Genomic DNA, 18,421 nt, shown 5'->3' on the forward strand with positions numbered 1-18,421 from the left:
TGTTTGGTAAAAAAAACTTCAAAACGCAATAAAACCAGATATGTTTTTATTTCCTACAAAAGTGGTATTATCTACCCACTCGTTCGGTGGAGAAAAAATTATCCTTTGGATTCGCGCCCCCGACTGCTCGAGGAAATTTTATCCAATCGTCCTAACGCTGGAGAAAGCGTAGGCCGTTCGGAGAACCGTTGTTCAATTTGCGATCATGCATTTCCCTCCGGGCCCCATGGGGCCGGGGGAGACCGACCGGGGCGTAGTGCGAGTAGTGAGCTGACGGTTTGATGCGAAGGTCGGTGTATGTATGCCAATTTTGGCGGCTTGCAAATCGTCTATCCCTCTGTACGTCTCGTGTAACAATGCCCACAATGTTAGTCGCGATCATCATCAGCATCATCGTCATCGTCATCAGCAGCATCGTCAAGTGCTCGGTTCATCGAAGCGCTACAAATCTCCCGCGGATTCACCCGCGGACTCCCGAGTTTCCACCCGGAAAAGCCCACCGGTGGCAATGTGCGGCGTGAGTCGATGATAAAGACAATGTTATTGTTTGCCACTGCATCGGGTGGATTGTTTGCTGGCCCCCAAGTCGTTCGCCGGCATCACGGAGTTGGGGGCCTGTGGGGTTGCCTTGAACCTGGCAGCCAGCAGCGCGGAGCTCGACCGTGCCTTACAATTAGACCCGAAGTGCGTGTGGATTACTAGAGGCGGGCTTAGGGCGTATTATCTTCCCAGGGAATCAATTTATTATTTGCAAAATTCAAAACGAAACGGAGCACAAGCGCGAGCAAGGATCAATGTTGGAGCTCGGTGAGCTTTCGCTAGGATTATGCTTGCTTCCCGATGACGGGCATTATTTAGATATACTTCCACCGTACACCGTTTCGGTCGATGGATAATTGGGTTGGAACTGGAATACCGAGGAACCGTTCGTTTGTTTTCCGGGCCCGAGACCAACCTCGTGCGAACGATCGCTACATATTAAAGTATCGCAGTAGGCCTACCGGTTCAGTTGAAAAACCGATTGGCTCCGCTTCAGGTGCAAGCGATAAAACGAAGCGTCAAACTAGCAAACAGTAAACGTAAGCACATTATTTTCATTACTCCGCCGTGCCTCACTTCATTAGGACCTTCAAGCCCAGGTTTTCCCCGGTCGGTGCGGGGAGGGAGAACCGGGGGTTCGGGAAACTTTTTCCGAGGAATTTCCAATTTCAAGTGTCTTTCAACGCCATGTGTCGAAGGCTATCAGGTTTCCCGCTGGCTCGCTGAAATGAACAGGTATTTTCTTTCCGCCGCTTTCCACGAATGGTTGGATCTTCGCCATCACGGGTTTCCACCTTTTCCGAGCAAACAACTAAACACACCTGCATACACAGACCCACACCTGTCATGGCGGCTTTCGTCAAGAGTTTTTTTTAAATCATTGACTATTTTTTTTCGTGCCACCAACGAGCGCCTACGGGTTCGGAAGGAAGCGAAACTGTTGAAAGAGCAATTTCGGCAGCGAAAAGCCCGCCGGGGGTTTTGTCGTATTTGATTGCTCTAAATCGTGGAAATTTAACAGCAAGGACTAAGTGAGAGTACAGTGCTGATGGAAGGGAGCGGGGAGGAGTTTGTCTTCGTTCGCCAACCTGTCGGAATCAGTCGTCCCGGTTGGTCCGGTGCTGCCGTTAGACCAGGGGTCGGCACATGTCTTCCAAAAAGGGCCAGATAATTAAAGTGTTGGAAACTGTTCCAACTCTGTGCAAATGGCAAAGAAAACAAGAAATTTCATTAGGAACCGCTGTTGTGAGGAACCAAAAAATTAGTCCTTTATTCAACGCTGATGTTTGCACAATGGATCATCGCGCCCAAACGAGCCCCTTATTTAATACCTTCGATCGGCGAAGCCGATGCCAAGGGTCATCGATCCTCTCGATCAATCGATCCGTCAGCTGATCGATGAAGTTCCCTTTTGGCTTATCAATACTATCAGGCTGTCTGTTCTTAGCCTAATTGGCAGCTGGCGTTTGAATCAAAAGTGTTTCTAACATAAAGAGAAACTGAAAGCACGGGTCGGATACCTTAAACGATAATTTAATGTTTTCAAAGTAATAATAAACCCTTTTGAATAGAGTATCAACTTTCTAAATAGTAAAGTTACCTAAAACGTGATATAAGCCTAAATTTTTGAAATTTTATCGTAAAACTTTTTTAAATATTTTCATATTTTCGTTGAATTATGATTAACACATACAGTTTGGTTTACACACAAATACACAAATTAATCCTATATACAAATTATTTTGAAATATCTTAGTTTCACTGGAGTGCTCTCGGAGTACGTTATAGTTATGAAAATGGTATTTTTTGAATGTAGCTATTTCAGATGCAAAGTGAACGTGTTATTGGCATTTTATAGAACAATTAATATTACAAATACGATACAAAAAATCTAACAAAAAGTATAAAAGAATGCCACCTGGTATTGAACAACTAGTTCAACCATTTTAATCCTCACTTTGGAAAAAAAACTAAACTGGATATCGTGAAAAATCCGATAAGAATTGAGACGGGCTTTTTACATGAAACAATTTTATTGAGGGCCGGATAAAATCAGTTAGCGAGCCGGACTTTGCCGACTCCTGCGTTGGACGACCCGAGAAATTCGCCCTAGATGGGAATGGGAGGAGAACGAAAACAAAATCGCATTGGAAAAACACGTTCGACGCTGGGACGCACATTTCTCTTCCTAGCTAACGTTTGGAAGAACCCAACCTGCACGGGGCTTTGTCGCGGGAGCATTAAGGTTGGCCCATTCGATCGCGTGCCCGGTGAAAAGAAAACGTACGAAGATTTCGGGAGGATGATGGACAAATCGGCTGCGACCTGTAGCAGCATCGTCGAAGGAGCCGGAGGTTGCGCCGGCAGGATAATTCTAATTTATGTCGCGCACGAACAATTCCGGCGTAATTGCTCCGATCCGGGATCATCGATGGTCCTCGAATGAGGCTTGTCCCATCATATCCACCTTCTCGTCCGTACGAGATTAGTGAAATTGTCATCGATGCTGCGTGCAATAAAAATGTCCGCCCATCAGTTTGAAGCTTAGGCGATCGGACATTCCCGCCGCAAGAGCGCCGTGCTGTTCGGGGTGAATCTATTTGTCTTGTCCGGTGTCCTGTCCCTTGACTTATGGACACATTCAATCACGTGGGCAACTGTTTGCCACGGGAATTACCGCCCACCGGATCGGTTCCCGGACCGGATAAGGTGCTATTATTATTTCCACACTATGCCCACGAGCCCTTCCGGCTCTCGATATCGTGTTTATATTGGATTTCTTTATTTGATTAATATGTGATATGTCGGCGGCGGCGAAATCGGTGGCCGCAGGGCGGCAAAGGTTGGACGCCTCGTCGGTCTTCCCACGCGCGGATGTTCGGATGTTATTAATTGTTTTTTCCCACGAACCACCAGCTGAGAGTTGGGCGGAGGATTCCGCTTCGTACATGGTGGACTTACTTCTTCGCCAAGGCAAGAGGCACGCCAAAAGGGATTGTTTTACTTATCGCTCACATACACGGTGAAAAAAGTACATTTATCAATAAAATACCTTGGGACTGGTTGAGTTGATCCTTATACTTCTGCCCGCGTCAGTTCGTTCGGTTCGTTTGAGCAGGCGAAAACGACGATGATTGCGTCTCGGATGATGCTGATGATGATGATGATGATGATCTTCAACACAAGCGCACACACGCTTACACACGCACCGAGGCGTTGGGCGAAAGACGCCTTGTTTACCCGTTCCTGGCCAAGCGTATCGAGCCTCGGGGCCAGTTCTTGGTGATGGGATTTTCTTCCGATCCACCGTTTTCCGATTGGTCTGGCAGATACCGCCAGTGTTTTTCGCCGGCACCATCAGCAAAGCGCCCGAATTGATTGTGTTTTCTCTTGGCGATGGGGGCGCGCACGTTGTTGGTTATGCTCTTGCCGTTGTTTCGCGAAATGGTTTGTGCTTTAGTTCACTCGACAGGGCCGCCACCGGAAAAGCAAATGGTAAGCGATGTTCGGTGAACAGCGGGGATTTAGCATCGGTGAATTTGGGTAACAGGCAGTAAAGATAACTATTTTTTCATTGAGCTCCTATTCAGAGTCGTTAGGTTTGCCAATGGCTTCCATGTTTTGGGTCTTGTCATGTTTGTCTTCCTCGTAGATTTCGTAAAACTGTATTTTTCTTGTGGGTAATTTTGTCGGGAGGGTTTGCCTTTAAATTTTCTTTAAGCTTTCTAGCGCAAAGATAGAAAAGGGCAGATTTAAAATGTCAAACTAAATCTATTTTGAATTTTGAAAACTTTATTGTTTAAAGTAAGATATGTTTCATACCTTTCGAAATAAAGCTGACTGATAGGAATACCTTTCGAAATAAAACTGACTAAATATTGATCAATTTTAAATGAAATGGTATGGTAAAACAAATTAATAAACAATGTTCATTGATGGTTATATTTATTTTTGAAACGATAATGTTTGAAAAGAAAATAAAACAAACATAATAATTTAAATTGGATGTTGACGAAAATTAAGGATCACAACTGTGAAGAAAAACAGATGAAATAAAATGAAATCTACGTTACAAACAAATGGTTTGCAGATTGACATGGCACAAATACTTCTTTTTGGAGAGACATACAAGGACCTACTCTTGCACAATCTTGTTGATTTGTATGAAAATCCGAACTGATTTATCGCGGAGCCACATTCACATTCGAGCCAGAAGTATCCTTGAGCCGATCACTTCAAAATGAAATACGATACGACGCGTAAAACCATATTTGCCAACATCTTGGCCCACTTCCGTGCGCTGGTTGCTTGGCTCGTTGCTATCAGCTGCACGAGGGCACTCCTCGAACCGGGATCGTTTCCCGGGCGTTGGCGTACGCCTAATGAATGTTCACCAGTTTGTGAGCTCGGTACGTCAGTCGAACCGTACGCCGTGCATATTCACGGACGGGGCCATGTTTGTGCTGCAACGCTTCGTCGGTTGAGCGGTTTCGATTTCCACCGGCTCGATTTGAATCGTAAAGCAGGAAATAATTGATTCTCCGCTCGTACTGCTTCGCACGCTCGAGTGAATCGCCTCCTTGGCGCGCCGTGTCCTGTGGAGCGTGAGATCTGCGATGTTTTGCCCCAAAGAAAAGGATTACCTTGCTCGGGCTCGAAACCAGCCTGCCGGTTCCGGCCACCGGCTTCTACCACACGCTGGGCGGGTCGGGTTTAACCGATAATTCGACCTCAATCGGCTTCCTGCTGCTTTCGCAGGATTTCGAATAGGCTGGCGTTGGGTGCCTCCGTGAAATCCTTAGTGTATCTATATTATTACCTCATCATCGTTACCATCATCGTCGTCGTCGTCGTCGTCGTCGGAGTCGAAGTCATGAACGGTGTCGTTCGTAACCCTAACCCGCATCCTTCGACACGCTTCAACGAGGTGTTCCGTCGGATCGGCCCGCACGATCGTCACGAGCCAGCATAGGCGTCTTCATTTGCAGACGTCGTTATGTTGGCATTAAAGAGCTACTAAGCCACCATAAAACGGTACACAAAGTGATCCGGGGTAGGCGGGCAGAAACAGTTACGGGACGGAGTAGCGCACTGAGTAAAGATAGAAATTTAATAGTGCTAAAAGGTGAGTTTAAGAGGAAGTTTCCACGCGAGCCCTCTTGCAACCCAATCTGGTCCTCATGCTGCCGTCCTACCTGACCGTGGTGATACTCGCATACTCGAAGCCTTACCGGAAGTGAGTGTAGATGTGAAAGTCAAACAAAATGGAGAGTGGCGTAAACACTTTTTTCTTCATTTTCCTCCTACTAACTGTGGCCCTTTTGTGGCATCCTTTGGTCGTGAGGTGGTAACTGTGGATGGGAGAGGCGGAAAAAGGGTTGGAAAGTGTGTGTTTGTGAGGCTCGCAAACGGCATTGACAGGTTGGCAAAAAGGCCGCCAGTTGGCCGCTGCTATAAATTGGTAGGTGGTGTCATTGGGAAAGGAAAGTGATTCTCCTTTAGGGGCGGGAAGGGCGGGGGCGGGAAGCACAAAAAGTTGTTTGTTGAGTAAATTTTCACAACTCTCATCGCCATTTTTCTTCCCGCTACCAGCCAGCCACGGTTGGCGCTGGCCCGTGGGGCGGGAGTTGATGGCCATCTGGTTGCGTCTAAAACCGTTCAACCATCCAAGGCCGGCCCAACCAAGCGTGGAATGTTTGTTAAAGCATTCCGCCGATGGCGTGCGGAAGCGAGTAAGCTTTTTCTATGTTTTGCTCAGTGTGGCCTTTTTTACGCTTCGGAAAAAAAGCTCCACCATTCGTTTGTTCCCATCGGCGTGCTGGAGGGAGGATCCTGCCAGGAACGGCGTTCGACCGAAAGAGCAGAATGAATGTGTATCAAAAGGCATGAAATGCCGGGCTTCGTGCAGTTTGTGGAGCGTGACAGGCTCTGGAACAGGTACGGTTACCGCCGGATACTTCCGCACGCAAAATATCGTTCGTTTTCCAGCTCCGGAAGGGAGGTATTTTTTGTGTACCTTCCTCTCCTTTTTGCGTCCCTGTAGCTCCGGTTGGCACTCACCTCACTGATGAATTTGTCATGTTTATTGTGGTTGATTTTTGTGAAGGGGTTAGAAATGGAGATGTAAGCCTTTTTTGGCCCGCACTCGTCCCCCGGCGTGAGATAAAAAGGACCAATTTTGATTGAGGATTGACTGGTTTTAGCATGTGCCTGGCGGGCCAGCATTCTCGATAGGAGGATGAAATATTGTAATTACCCGATTATGTGTTTCAATGATGGGGTGCCTCTGGGGAGTATGGGTGTATCTTTGTTTTTAGGAATATACCAATTTAGTTAGCTGGTTTACTTTTTACATATTTACATATACACTAATTGAGTTGATTTTCCGAGTTTGATGAATCAGTTTTTATGAGCATGTTTTAAAATGGACTCACTAGAAGAGCTAAAATAATTACCCCTTTACCCATTATTTCACTTTCTTGTTGTTTCATTTTTCACTGTCATTTATTCACTTTCGAAAAGTGAATTTATTTCTTTTTTCGAAATTCTCTTTTTCGATTTTTTTTCTTTTATTCTTTTTTTGAAATTTTTGTTACACCTGGACAGTTGGTAGCTAATATTTCCTAGTCCAGGTTTTGTAAAATATTGTATTTTCATTTTTTTCTAGTTCTAGTCATTTTAGCCATCATCTTGTTATGATTTGACAAACATAAACCATTCAAATTGTTTTACATGGTGTTTTCAACACACTGTCATGTTTTTATTTGATTTGATCTGTAAAACCAAACATAATACTTTATATTCGAAATATTTCAGGATTCGAAGAAAAGTTGTCTTTGTGTCATGCAAATAAATAACATAGTAAATCAAATAACTTTACAGTCCAATGACGGCGGGTTTTTATAGAATCCTACAGTTTTGATTATGGTATTTTTTTGTATTTTCGCAAGTTTTTGTATGTATTCGTAAGCGAAGCGCTGTTTAAAGTTCCGTAGACCTATTGCATTTGATTGTGTTATATTGTAAATTAAAGGGAAATAATATTTGTTCAGTTTTATACACTTGATTATTATCGTTAACATCATTACTTCTTTGTATTAGTTTCACTTAGTGAAGATATATTACAATCAAAAACTGGTGTAATAATGCAAATCTCGGTGATTTGTGCTCCTCCTACATTGGCATTTTCCATCAATCTATCAAAATTCTTTCTGCTTCTGAGTCCGCAAGAACACCAGCATCAATGTTGGTTTCATTTTTCACTCAAAGCGGACAGCGATTGCAAAACTCGCTCGCAACAAGACGACCATTCTTCGCCTCTCTGTTGAATAGTTCCACTGATTTACACGGAGAAAAGTTTCGAACGGAAAGCGAGCTCCCGCTTTGGGAAACAATAACGTCAATCGCACGCTGGTCGTGGGAGGCAGGGCAATCGTTCCATCGGTGGTGGTGGTGGTGGTGTCGTTACCGAGTGCCTTTTGTTCACTTGTCGTAGCACGGCGCTGGCAGTAACGAGCCGATGATGGCACCTCGGAGCAACATAATAAATGATCATCGTTTCATGTTTCGCCACCGCCAGCGAACCGACAGCGTCGAAGGGTTTTTCGTGGCAAATTTGTGCCGAAAAACATCGAAAAAAGAAAAGAAACAAGTAAAGCAGGAGTAAACGAAGCTAAGCAGGTAGTCACGTGTGGAAAATCTTTCGAACGAGGACTTGGCATGCGGGAAAAGTTACCGACGGAGTTTCATGGCGGACGTGCACATGCACGCGAATGGTGGACCATTTTGTGGGGTTTTTGCCGGCTTCCGTTACATGGACCTGTAAAGACCGGGTATGGACAGGGATTGGAGGGGCCAAAGTTTGATGTAAAACTTCCCGAAATTTTGCTCACCGATAACTGGTGTTGATCTTTGCAGTGAGTTTAACGAACGCAAACGGCGCTTGGAAGTAAGTTGGTGGTACAAAAGTTCCGTTGCATACTGAGATGAAAAATGTGCACGCAAACACAAATGCACACAAATCGATGCTCACAAGTCCGGATGTATGATGCGGGAAACCTTCAGTGGTGGAGTTTATATTTCCGGACCAAGATGTGTCTTCTTCCGTTCCTTTTGTTATTCCACGTATACCTAGCTTTGTTCAGGAATTTTCTTTATTTCACCGATCTCTTTCTGTCTCTCAGTCTTTATATCAATCTGAACAAAATATTCCTCGGAATGGCACACCGGAAGGAGTTATGCTAGCTAGCATTCCTGCGAACGAATAGTTTTGCAGCAAAGATTCGCAGCACGGGACACCAGGCAACGTCCGGAGGCGAGTGCTTTCTGGGAATCGTTATTCTCAGAGCACGCAGGGTCTGAGACATCCGGTGGGGGAAGCCGAGGGGCATCAGCAGCTTGTCGTCGTGGACTGCGCTGACGAGCGGTTTCCTTCCGACGAGCGAGCCACGGAACCATCCGTTGATTGGTGGTGAATTTGAGATTGATGGCCGGATTGTACCGGAAGCTGAATCGGCCCACTGGGAGCCGTACCCATACGGCTCGGTTGTGCCGGAGTGCTTAATGAGTGCCTGGGCTGGGCCGGGCTGGCCTGTCCCGATGGACTCGCTCTAGAGCACCGACCCGTCCGGTGTGTGGATCGCGCGCACCGACGCAGATACGAGTGATGAAACTCTGCTCACCATGATTCATTCATGTGCCATCAATTAAATTACCACTGCGAGGCGAAGTGTACGCAAATGGGCGACGGCATCACACACCCGGCGCGACGGGGTGAGCCTGCGGAGGGTCACATTATACTTATGCGCGTATGCGTTAATCGCTTGATTTAAATTTAATCTAAAACACGCGCACATCAGTGGCGTTTCGGTATGCGGTCAGTTCGGTTTTGTCGTGCCGCTGTGGTGTGTTCGAGAGCGGGGATGGGCGTCGTCCTTTCGCTGAGGGCCTTTCGGACCCATCGGGAGCCCTTCTGGTTTCGGCGCTCTGCTGGTGCGGGTGGAACGGTTAACGACTTTTGGTTATCCCTTTATCTTTCCCGGAACCGGACCGACACCCGGGAAGTGTGGTATCATTAAAATATAATTAATAGTTCAAGGAAGATTTACCGCCGTAAAGTGTGGCCCGCTTACCTGCGTGCTGAAAATAGGGTTGTTCACGGTCGGTTTGGTAGATAGTGCTGGTTTTGGCGCTGCACTGCTGGATTATGTGTGAAATTGCAATAGGGTTTTTTTATGTCACACGCTTCTTCACAAGTCCATGTTGATGGCTTGTTTTATTTTCTCATTCATGTTATACAGATTCAAAAACTTGATTAATTTGAATAACGTTCAAATATCCTTACAATTTAATGAACCGAAAAGTGTGTCGCTTTGCGATAATACCTTTAGAAATCGATAAATTGAACCATATTCATTCAACAAAAATCATCAATTATTTGTTAGATTATATGCATAATAGACGAATAATTTTCAAATGTAGTATTTTTCACATGTTTATTTTTTTTTTCTATGGATTTACAGGAAAAAATTGAAAAGTCGATAACGAAAACAGCAACTTTTCAAACATAAAGCTCAAGGTTGAAATGTTCGATCATTATTTTTAGGCTCTCTGTACTTTTACTATTGTTATTTGGGACGATACCACCACGTATTTTCTTTTCACCTTGTCTCTACCATCTACTGCAAGAAACTGACAGCTGAATTACAATATATGTAGAATATGAAATAAACTATAGCTGAAATACAATGTAAGTTAAATATTCATTGTGGCTATGTAGAACGGTATTGTTGTCATACTATAGGTGGTGCGTTGTTGCCAAAATGAAGCACGACTTGTTAGTCGAAATATGACGTTTGTTAGTTACTTGTCACAATTGTGAAATTATACAGAAGAAAATGTTGTATTTATCTGATTACACGTGCTGCAATGTTTATTTTTGAACTTGAAAACTATCTAGAAGAGCTCAAACTATGACCAAGCTAGGACTATTATGACGTTTGATGATACAATGCGAAATTATACTGGCTTCTGGCAATGGGTAACGCGCATTGTGACTCACGCTGTTTCCTTAGAGATATTTAAACACTCGCACATTCTACGCCTGGTCTTCCGGGAAGTAATATGATGATAATTTCATTGAATATATTTCTGGTGTATCATTTTCATCATAATCGTGTCACTATGCAACAAACTGTACGAAAGTAAAAAAGCTAAAACAGAACTCAGGAACGAACACAGAAAATCGAGAGCCTACAGTAGTAATATACCTGATGAGTAAACTAAAGAAGAAATATACAACCAGCATTACATTGTGCTGTTATTTTCAAATTTAACATCATAATTGGATGTTTATTTGATCATTTGATTTTTAACATTATAATCTAATATTTTTATTTAGAGATAAGATGGCTGTAAACTAATTTCTCTTTCATTCACCATCGTTCAATATTTGTTTTTCCTCTCGCACTGAATACGTGTTTTTCTTCCGGAATGTAACCGGATTCACGCCTGAAATAGTCTCCACCCCTTCCGCTGAACAACGAAGTTTATTCGAGGCCATGCATAAATAACACAAAAAATATCACTAATCAAAGCTACTCACCCAACGTACGTACGTGCACACGTTTGCACCTTGTTGGCGATATGTTCACACATCCGTCTTGCGTGCTTACCCTATCCGTTTCCGCAAACACACCTTCAGATTAAGGATAAACGATTCAGCTAATGTTGGTTTTGCTTTCGCCCTCACTTATGTCACGCAAAGCATTTTTCAAACCCTACCCCGGTCGGAAAGCGTGCGAAAAAAAGGATCGTGCAGCGTTCCGTGGTGAAAAGGGCCCCGGCGGTTCGGTGTCCGGTGTTGTTTCACCGTTCCGTTTCGTCGTAACCTGGGCGCGTTCCGGGCGGTTCCGGTGGCAATCAGTTAATTTGCTAATCATTTATTGAAGGTTCACACCATTTATAATGCTGCCAGTGCTCGTTCCGTTCGGGTCGGTTCACCGACGAGAGTCACCGGTGCCGGTGTACCATCATTATCTGATCGATCTTGCCCGCCCTTGATGGTGGTACTGCTGACGATGGCGGTGACGGCGTGGAAGAAGTGTTTTATCGCCCCGGAAGGATCACCCTCCCGGCAAGCGTGCTGGGTGCGTTCCCAGACGAGGCCGACCCTAATGCCTTTTTTTCGTCTTCTGCGGGTTTTTGTAGACGAGAGGAGATTTCTGGAAGCTGGAAAAAGATACCTAACACACCTCGAGAACTCTCGGAACTGTGGTTCGCACATTTTCCGTAGCAAATGGGTGAATCGGTAGACACGACACGTTGGCAAATTCATTCACCAACCGGTTGGCATTAATATCCTACCAAGAGACTGACACGTTATCGCACCGATGCGTTGGCCGAACCCCGTTTTAAGAGGAAAGTCAAGTACTGGCTCGATGTCGATGTTTTCCTCCGATGTGGGGTGGGAAAATGCACCCGATCCGGAGACGGGCAGAATCCATCGCCCGACGTACAGAAACTGTGGGACGAGAGCACACATTCCACGGACGCCCTGAAGTTGCACCCAGGTCACGCTGAGCGGATCCTTCATCCCTGCGTCTCGGTTGGTCCCAGATGAGGGAAGCGTCTCGGTACCATCACTCTGATATAAATTATTTGCGGGCGCAGCGGTTCCACTACCAGCATGGGAAACGGCATACCGACCGAGATGTGTGCACTCAGATGAGGCTGAGAAATGTTTTTTCTTTCTCGCTGGACGGCGATGGATGGTTCAATCGGAATGGTGATGCTGGTGGTGCACCGAGCGGTGCTGAAAGTGGCTGCAGCATCGCACGCGAAGGATGTTTTCTATGGAGCGATAGAATGTGGAATATTCCCTTACAAATTCGCTCAAGGAATGAAACATTTTCCGAAATCGGACCGTGCAAAATGTGAGAATTTTATCGTGCATTCGTAAGCAATGTAAGAGCACGATTCGATTAAAATATTGTAGCAATGAGTTCAGTCTAGCCTTTGTTTCAAAATGAATCAGTTTTCAAAGCAATAGGCTTATTTGTGCAAAGTATTTAGTTCCATAGTTCTTCAAAAGAACCACTTAAAGCCTGTCTCATAGTAAATTGAGCCAAAGAAAGCGCGCTACTGTGGCGCCTCTAGTGGCGTCAGCCGGAAACTAATATTTTTAGTAGTATTAGTAACTAGTAACAATGAAGTTGTGAAAGTTTCAGACCTGTACTATTGTTTTTCGCTGAATGCCGTATTTTGGAAATTGAACGACCAAAAATAAATCCGCACAAATAACTATAGCACCAAGGCAACTGAGCAAATTGAAAAGACCGGGAACCCATTAAAACAAAAAACAAAAAAATGAAAAGTATTTTTCTCTGGTACAGTTTTACATAAAGTTTGTTATAAAAATAGGGTTTTACTATTTACGTGTTCCCTGTTTTTTTAAATTCACGTATTTTGTTTTTGTTTCCTGCATTAACGCCCATGTCGTGGAATGGGACACCGTTTTCGCAGCCTCCGTTCATTTCCTCTTGCCAAGAACATCTGTAACTGTTCCACCAGTTTGTCTAAGACGAAGTTTTGAGACTGTCCAGTGGTTTTCGATGAGGCGAAACTCTGGGAAATTTGGTTTTGGTACAAAGTGAATCTTATTGGCTCTGTACCACTCTAAGACAACCGTAGAATAATGGCAGGTCGAAAAATCGGCAAAAAAAGTATGTGAATTTATAAGAACAGGGGACACGTAAATGGTTAAAAACTATTTTCATAACAAACCTTATGTATAACTGTATGAAAGAAAAATACTTGACTTTTTTTTTGCTTTTATTATGGATTCCAGGCCTTGTCAATCTTTCCACCGGCGCTCCAGTTATTTGTGCGGATTTATTTTTGGTCGTTCAATTTCTAAAATACGGCATTTAGCGAAAAACAATAGTACAGGTCTGAAACTTTCACAACTTTATTGTTACTAGTTACTAATACTACTAAAAATATTAGTTTCCGGCTGACGCCACTAGAGGCGCCACAGTAGCGCGCTTTCTTTGGCTCAATTTACTATGAGACAGGCTTTAATTCAATTAGTATTTTTCTAAACTTCTTTTTTTTATTCTTTAACGTTCAAGTCATCAGATTAAGCACTTTTAAATTGTAATTTTATGAGTAAGTATTTTATAAACATGTTGTAACACTTACTGTGATAAATACAAACTTTGATGAATAGTTAATGAAATGACGAGAGAAAGACTCTTTATAGCATTTTTTCATGCTGATTAATTGGCCAAAGTTTTTATTATCGTTTCATCACTCTGCAAAATTTGCTGTCAGACAAGATAATAATAGAATGACGAATTCAACTACATTATAAAATCCCATTCCAGTTGTATGAATTTTATTTAATTTGTACATTTGTGTATTTGCATTGGAATTGGTACGTTTTCACAATGCGTTGGAAAATGTTGTGGAGAATTCGAACAAACACTCTTGTATTCTCTACGATAATTTTTTCAAATTTATGTTTTAATCAAAAAGTAAATTTGTTTTCTTTAATCAATAATCATAGAGGATATTGCGTCAGTTATCAAAACGCTATGTATATGAAATTCTTGGTAATTTGATGTGGCATAGCGTGCTTTCCGAGGTGAAGCTTTCTGCATAACACACGCTAATCGTTGTTGAGGCAGGCACTGACATGGAAACCGTTGCATATTTATAATTACATTAATCCTTCCCTTACACGGCAAAACCCCTTTTCTGCCGGGTACGGCAAAGCGCTCGATGCAGAAGAAATGCACGCAATGTTAGTGTTCAATTTCCAAGCCATTTCCATTTATCTATGCGCTCGCCCGCCTCGCCCGTCTGGGCTCGTCCCTCCATCCCATGCAAAACACCGGCGGCCTCCGGGCGAACCCTGGCAATTACAGCTTTCGACAGATAATTTCATGTTACTACCAGCAGTAATGCTTCCGTTGGCAAGTGCCGGTCCGATCCGGTGGCAGTTCACCGCGGTTGGCTTATAAATAGCGTCCCGGTCCTTTGCGCTTCATCCCTCAAAGGCAATTAATATGGCCATAGTTTCCGTCGATCGACTCGGCAGGCATGGCATGGACCCGTCCCGGTGATGGTCCGTATCGTTCCGACGTTGCGTTAAACTTCACTACTGGACGGGGTCGTTTTGGCTTTGCTCCGATGCCTTGTGAAAATCGCCATGCCAGTCGTCGTTCGGTGAAACTTACACCTTCATTTTCCCGCCCCAGCCAAGCGAACCGAGTGCAACTAAACTGGCCGGGTACGGTGCACGGTAGGAGCGTGGCCGGTACTGCGACGGTCAAAACCAAAATGACCAAGAAAATGTTACAAGAGTTTTCAATTAATTGGCCTGATTAATTTCATTAGCACGGCCTCCTCACGCGTCCACCCCGACGCGGCCCCATCCCGATCCCCTTTCCCGGCCGCCCGTGCTATGGAGCAATCTCGTTAATTTGTGTCTATTAATTCGATTGGGACTTGTTTTACAATCTGCTCACAAAGTGAACCGAAAGGGCCGTGATTTTTCCGTCTCGTTGTTCGTGGCGCGTCGTGATTTGCAGCTTTTGTGAGAAAATTTTAACCCGTCCCCAGGAGCGGGCGGTTTGCTCCGGTTGTTAAGCGCTCAATTAGTCGGACCATCTGTGGTTATTTAGAAATCAATTAGCTTGCACTGTTTGGTCGATGTTTGATGATTGGACGGAATCCAGGGAATCCATTCGCGTTGTATCAAGCGGATGGAGTCTGTTGACGACACTTTCATCAATTCATTCAACATTTGTTTGCGGGGGAGGTCAAGCTGCATTTATATTGTGAACTTCGAATGACATGAAAAGTTGATAATTTTTATTTATGATTTAATAAAAAACAATACTTTCGTAAACCAAACACTGATCATAGTCCCACTTGATAGGCCACTGGGGGAGGATATTTGCTTCCCATCCACGCTGTGCCGTGCGTATCTAAAGAGGATTGTTTTACGGATCCCTCGATTCGGAAAACATTTCCCCTCGCGTGTTGCTGCTTTGCTGGATCGAAATGCACCTACCGAGGCCGAGCTTAATGGCGGCGCTTTTAACTACCTGCCAGCGTAGTGCTTCCGAGTGCGTGCGAAGTCCTTCTTGAGTGCGTGCGAAGCCTGTTGTTGTTGTTAGTTGTGTTGGCACAGTGCCAAGTACCGGGAGTATTCTATGGGGAAAAGTTCGGAGCGAACCGGGTAGAAGCGGCACGATTTTCTCGCTTGGCAAGCAACTTGAGCCACCCTCCGGTAGAGCTCCATCCATCTCGAAAGCCTCCCGGAAAAAGGAGGGGAGTATAATAGTTCAAAAGGTTAGTTGAAATTTGCATTTCGTTAGCATACTTTTACCCTTCACGCTCGGTTTGTGTTCTGTTTCCCCCTTTGGTTTCCCAAGCTTTTGACGCAACTCACCAGCGGTCCTTATCACCCCGGAGAACTTGGTGGCAAGTTCGGGGGTATTGAGGGACGGGGGTGGATTGGATAAGATATTTGTGCGTAAGCGTCAAACGTTGTACGTATCGGTTTCGGTTGACTATCTGTCGAGCAGAATCGGTTTCGAAAAAACATCTTTCCTACATGTAATCATCGTCGTTTAAAGGGTTTTTTCCTTTTTTTCCGTCGTGTGAAAATTGAAAGAAAATACGCAGTACGGGTGTATTTTTCCGGCAAGGGGGCAAGAGACAGGAAGGCCCCCGGACAGCCTAAAATGCACCCCATTTCGCTCCGAGCCGGATCACATTCTGGTGGGACGCAGGAAAAACAGATCATCAACCTCGTTTGTGTTGCGTAAGGGTGCGTTTATCCGCATTCCGGGGGGGTGTTTTTTTTTGGCATACGCCCGACATTGCCATGTGAATTTTGCGCACCCCGCAAGGGCAGACAAAATTGCTGGTATCGAAGAAAAAGGTCGACGGTCCAAGAAATTGAGCACATGAAAAGAATCTCCCGAAAGATCGCCAACACAAAACGCTCTCCCGTGTGTTTTTGAGGAATTGGGGCGAATGGTTGCGGAAAAAGGAAATCTCATCGAGTTCGGCTCCTTTCGGGCGCCGGATGGAGCAGGAACTCAATTTTCCTGCGGTCACTTATGGTCCGGATGCGGTCACCATTCCGTTGCCGTTCGAAAAGGGGGTGACGCTGTTTGTTCGATATGTTTTGTCCGGTGGCCGTATGTCCGGATACGAAGCTTGCGATTGCTATCGAAGGGCATATTTAAAGGGTTGGATACACGGCTGAATATTTTAGAGAATGTTGGGATCTTTTTTACTTCCCGTACCCGGGTGTCATGACGGTGGAGGGGGTCATGAAACGGTACATCCGAGGGGTAATGTTTGTTTTCCGCATCAGCCTCCGAAAGGTCTTTCTGATAAAGTCCCTTCCCCGGGCGTCCAGCGTAGCTTCGGAGGGATCGTGGTGATATTAAAATTTGCATTTTCTTGCAGCTCGCCTGTCTCGCTTTCGGGTGGGAAACGTTTCGTGCCTTCAGTTTTTTTTTCTCCCTCATTTTCGTCTTTTCCAACCACAAAATTTGGAAGATTGCGGTCCGATGACACTTTAATGGCCGGTTGAGGCTTCGGTTTGCGTAGAGCAAACAGTGTTGGTCAGCACTTTTTCCCCCGGGCCGGAGGCCGGGTACCCTGATTACCCGATTCGACGAAGTGTAATTAAACGGGGGCCGGACAAAAATCAAACCACTTCCAACCGCAATGCTGACCGATGCTGACCGAAGACAAATATCGGTGGGTGGATCCGGATGTGGTCGGAAGATTTTTTAATTGCTTTACGTTCGTCACGTCCGCTGGACGGGGAGCAGCACATAGGAGTTAACCTTTCGTCAGCAGTATCCGGCATGGATTGTGGTCGTACGGGACACTTATCTCTGGGGGCAATGAGAGGAGAGCAAGAGGTGGTAGAAACCCAGCAGCCAAAAATATCTTAGAGCGATGGCTATCGATGGCTGGCGTTGATTGTATGCTTAGGATCGGTTTTGCCTCCGGTGTATGGAGAATTTAAATGGAGCATTTTTTGAGTATGCATTTTTGTGTTGCCATTATGTTGAGTGTGTGGTGAAAGGTCACTTTTAAAATTATCCATTATGTTCAAGAGAGGAGGTCCTGCTGCTTGGTATTGAGTTTTTGAAAATGAGTTTCAATTTCTGCATTGAGTATTTTAAGCGACAAGCAAACATCATAAAATTGTTTTAAAATTTTGGACGAACATGTCGTTTATTTAATTTTGTTTGTTGTAATCTTATTCTAGTTTTCTAAAGGTTTTATCTCATGTTAATTTGTCTGCAAAACGCATATGTTTTTACAAGTAGATGATATACTCTCGTTTGACTCCATATTGAAACGTTTTGAAAACAGCTATCGATTGGAGCTCTGCAGTCATTCAAAGTAATGCCTTTATTCATTGAAAGTGGAACATTTTCCATACCGTCACGCGTCAACAGTGTCGGACCTGCGCAATCCCTTCAAGAGCAATGTAAAGCACCACCGTCCTCATAAACATTTTTCCAGCGCAACATTGACTTCCGCGGGTTAATTGTGTCATGTTCGGACAGCAGCTCGAAGCCGTGTTCGCACTTAATTAACAACCGTGTACTTATTTGTTGTCGGCCGTAAATTAAAACATATGCCGGCACCAGGTACCGCGGAGGTGATGCGGAATTAAAGGTGATTATATGGATAAATATAATATTAAAAAATCACAAAGTGTCGAACGGACACGCGTACAGCGATTCCTTGCGAGCGAGCATTAAAAAAGGGGGAGTCGCAAAATAAGGGATGCATGAAAATAACGGCAACGGCACGTTTATGCAGAAGACGCCAT

The sequence above is a fragment of the Anopheles coustani genome, chromosome 3, assembly GCF_943734705.1.
Source record: "Anopheles coustani chromosome 3, idAnoCousDA_361_x.2, whole genome shotgun sequence".
NCBI classification, from domain to species: Eukaryota; Metazoa; Arthropoda; class Insecta; order Diptera; family Culicidae; genus Anopheles; species Anopheles coustani.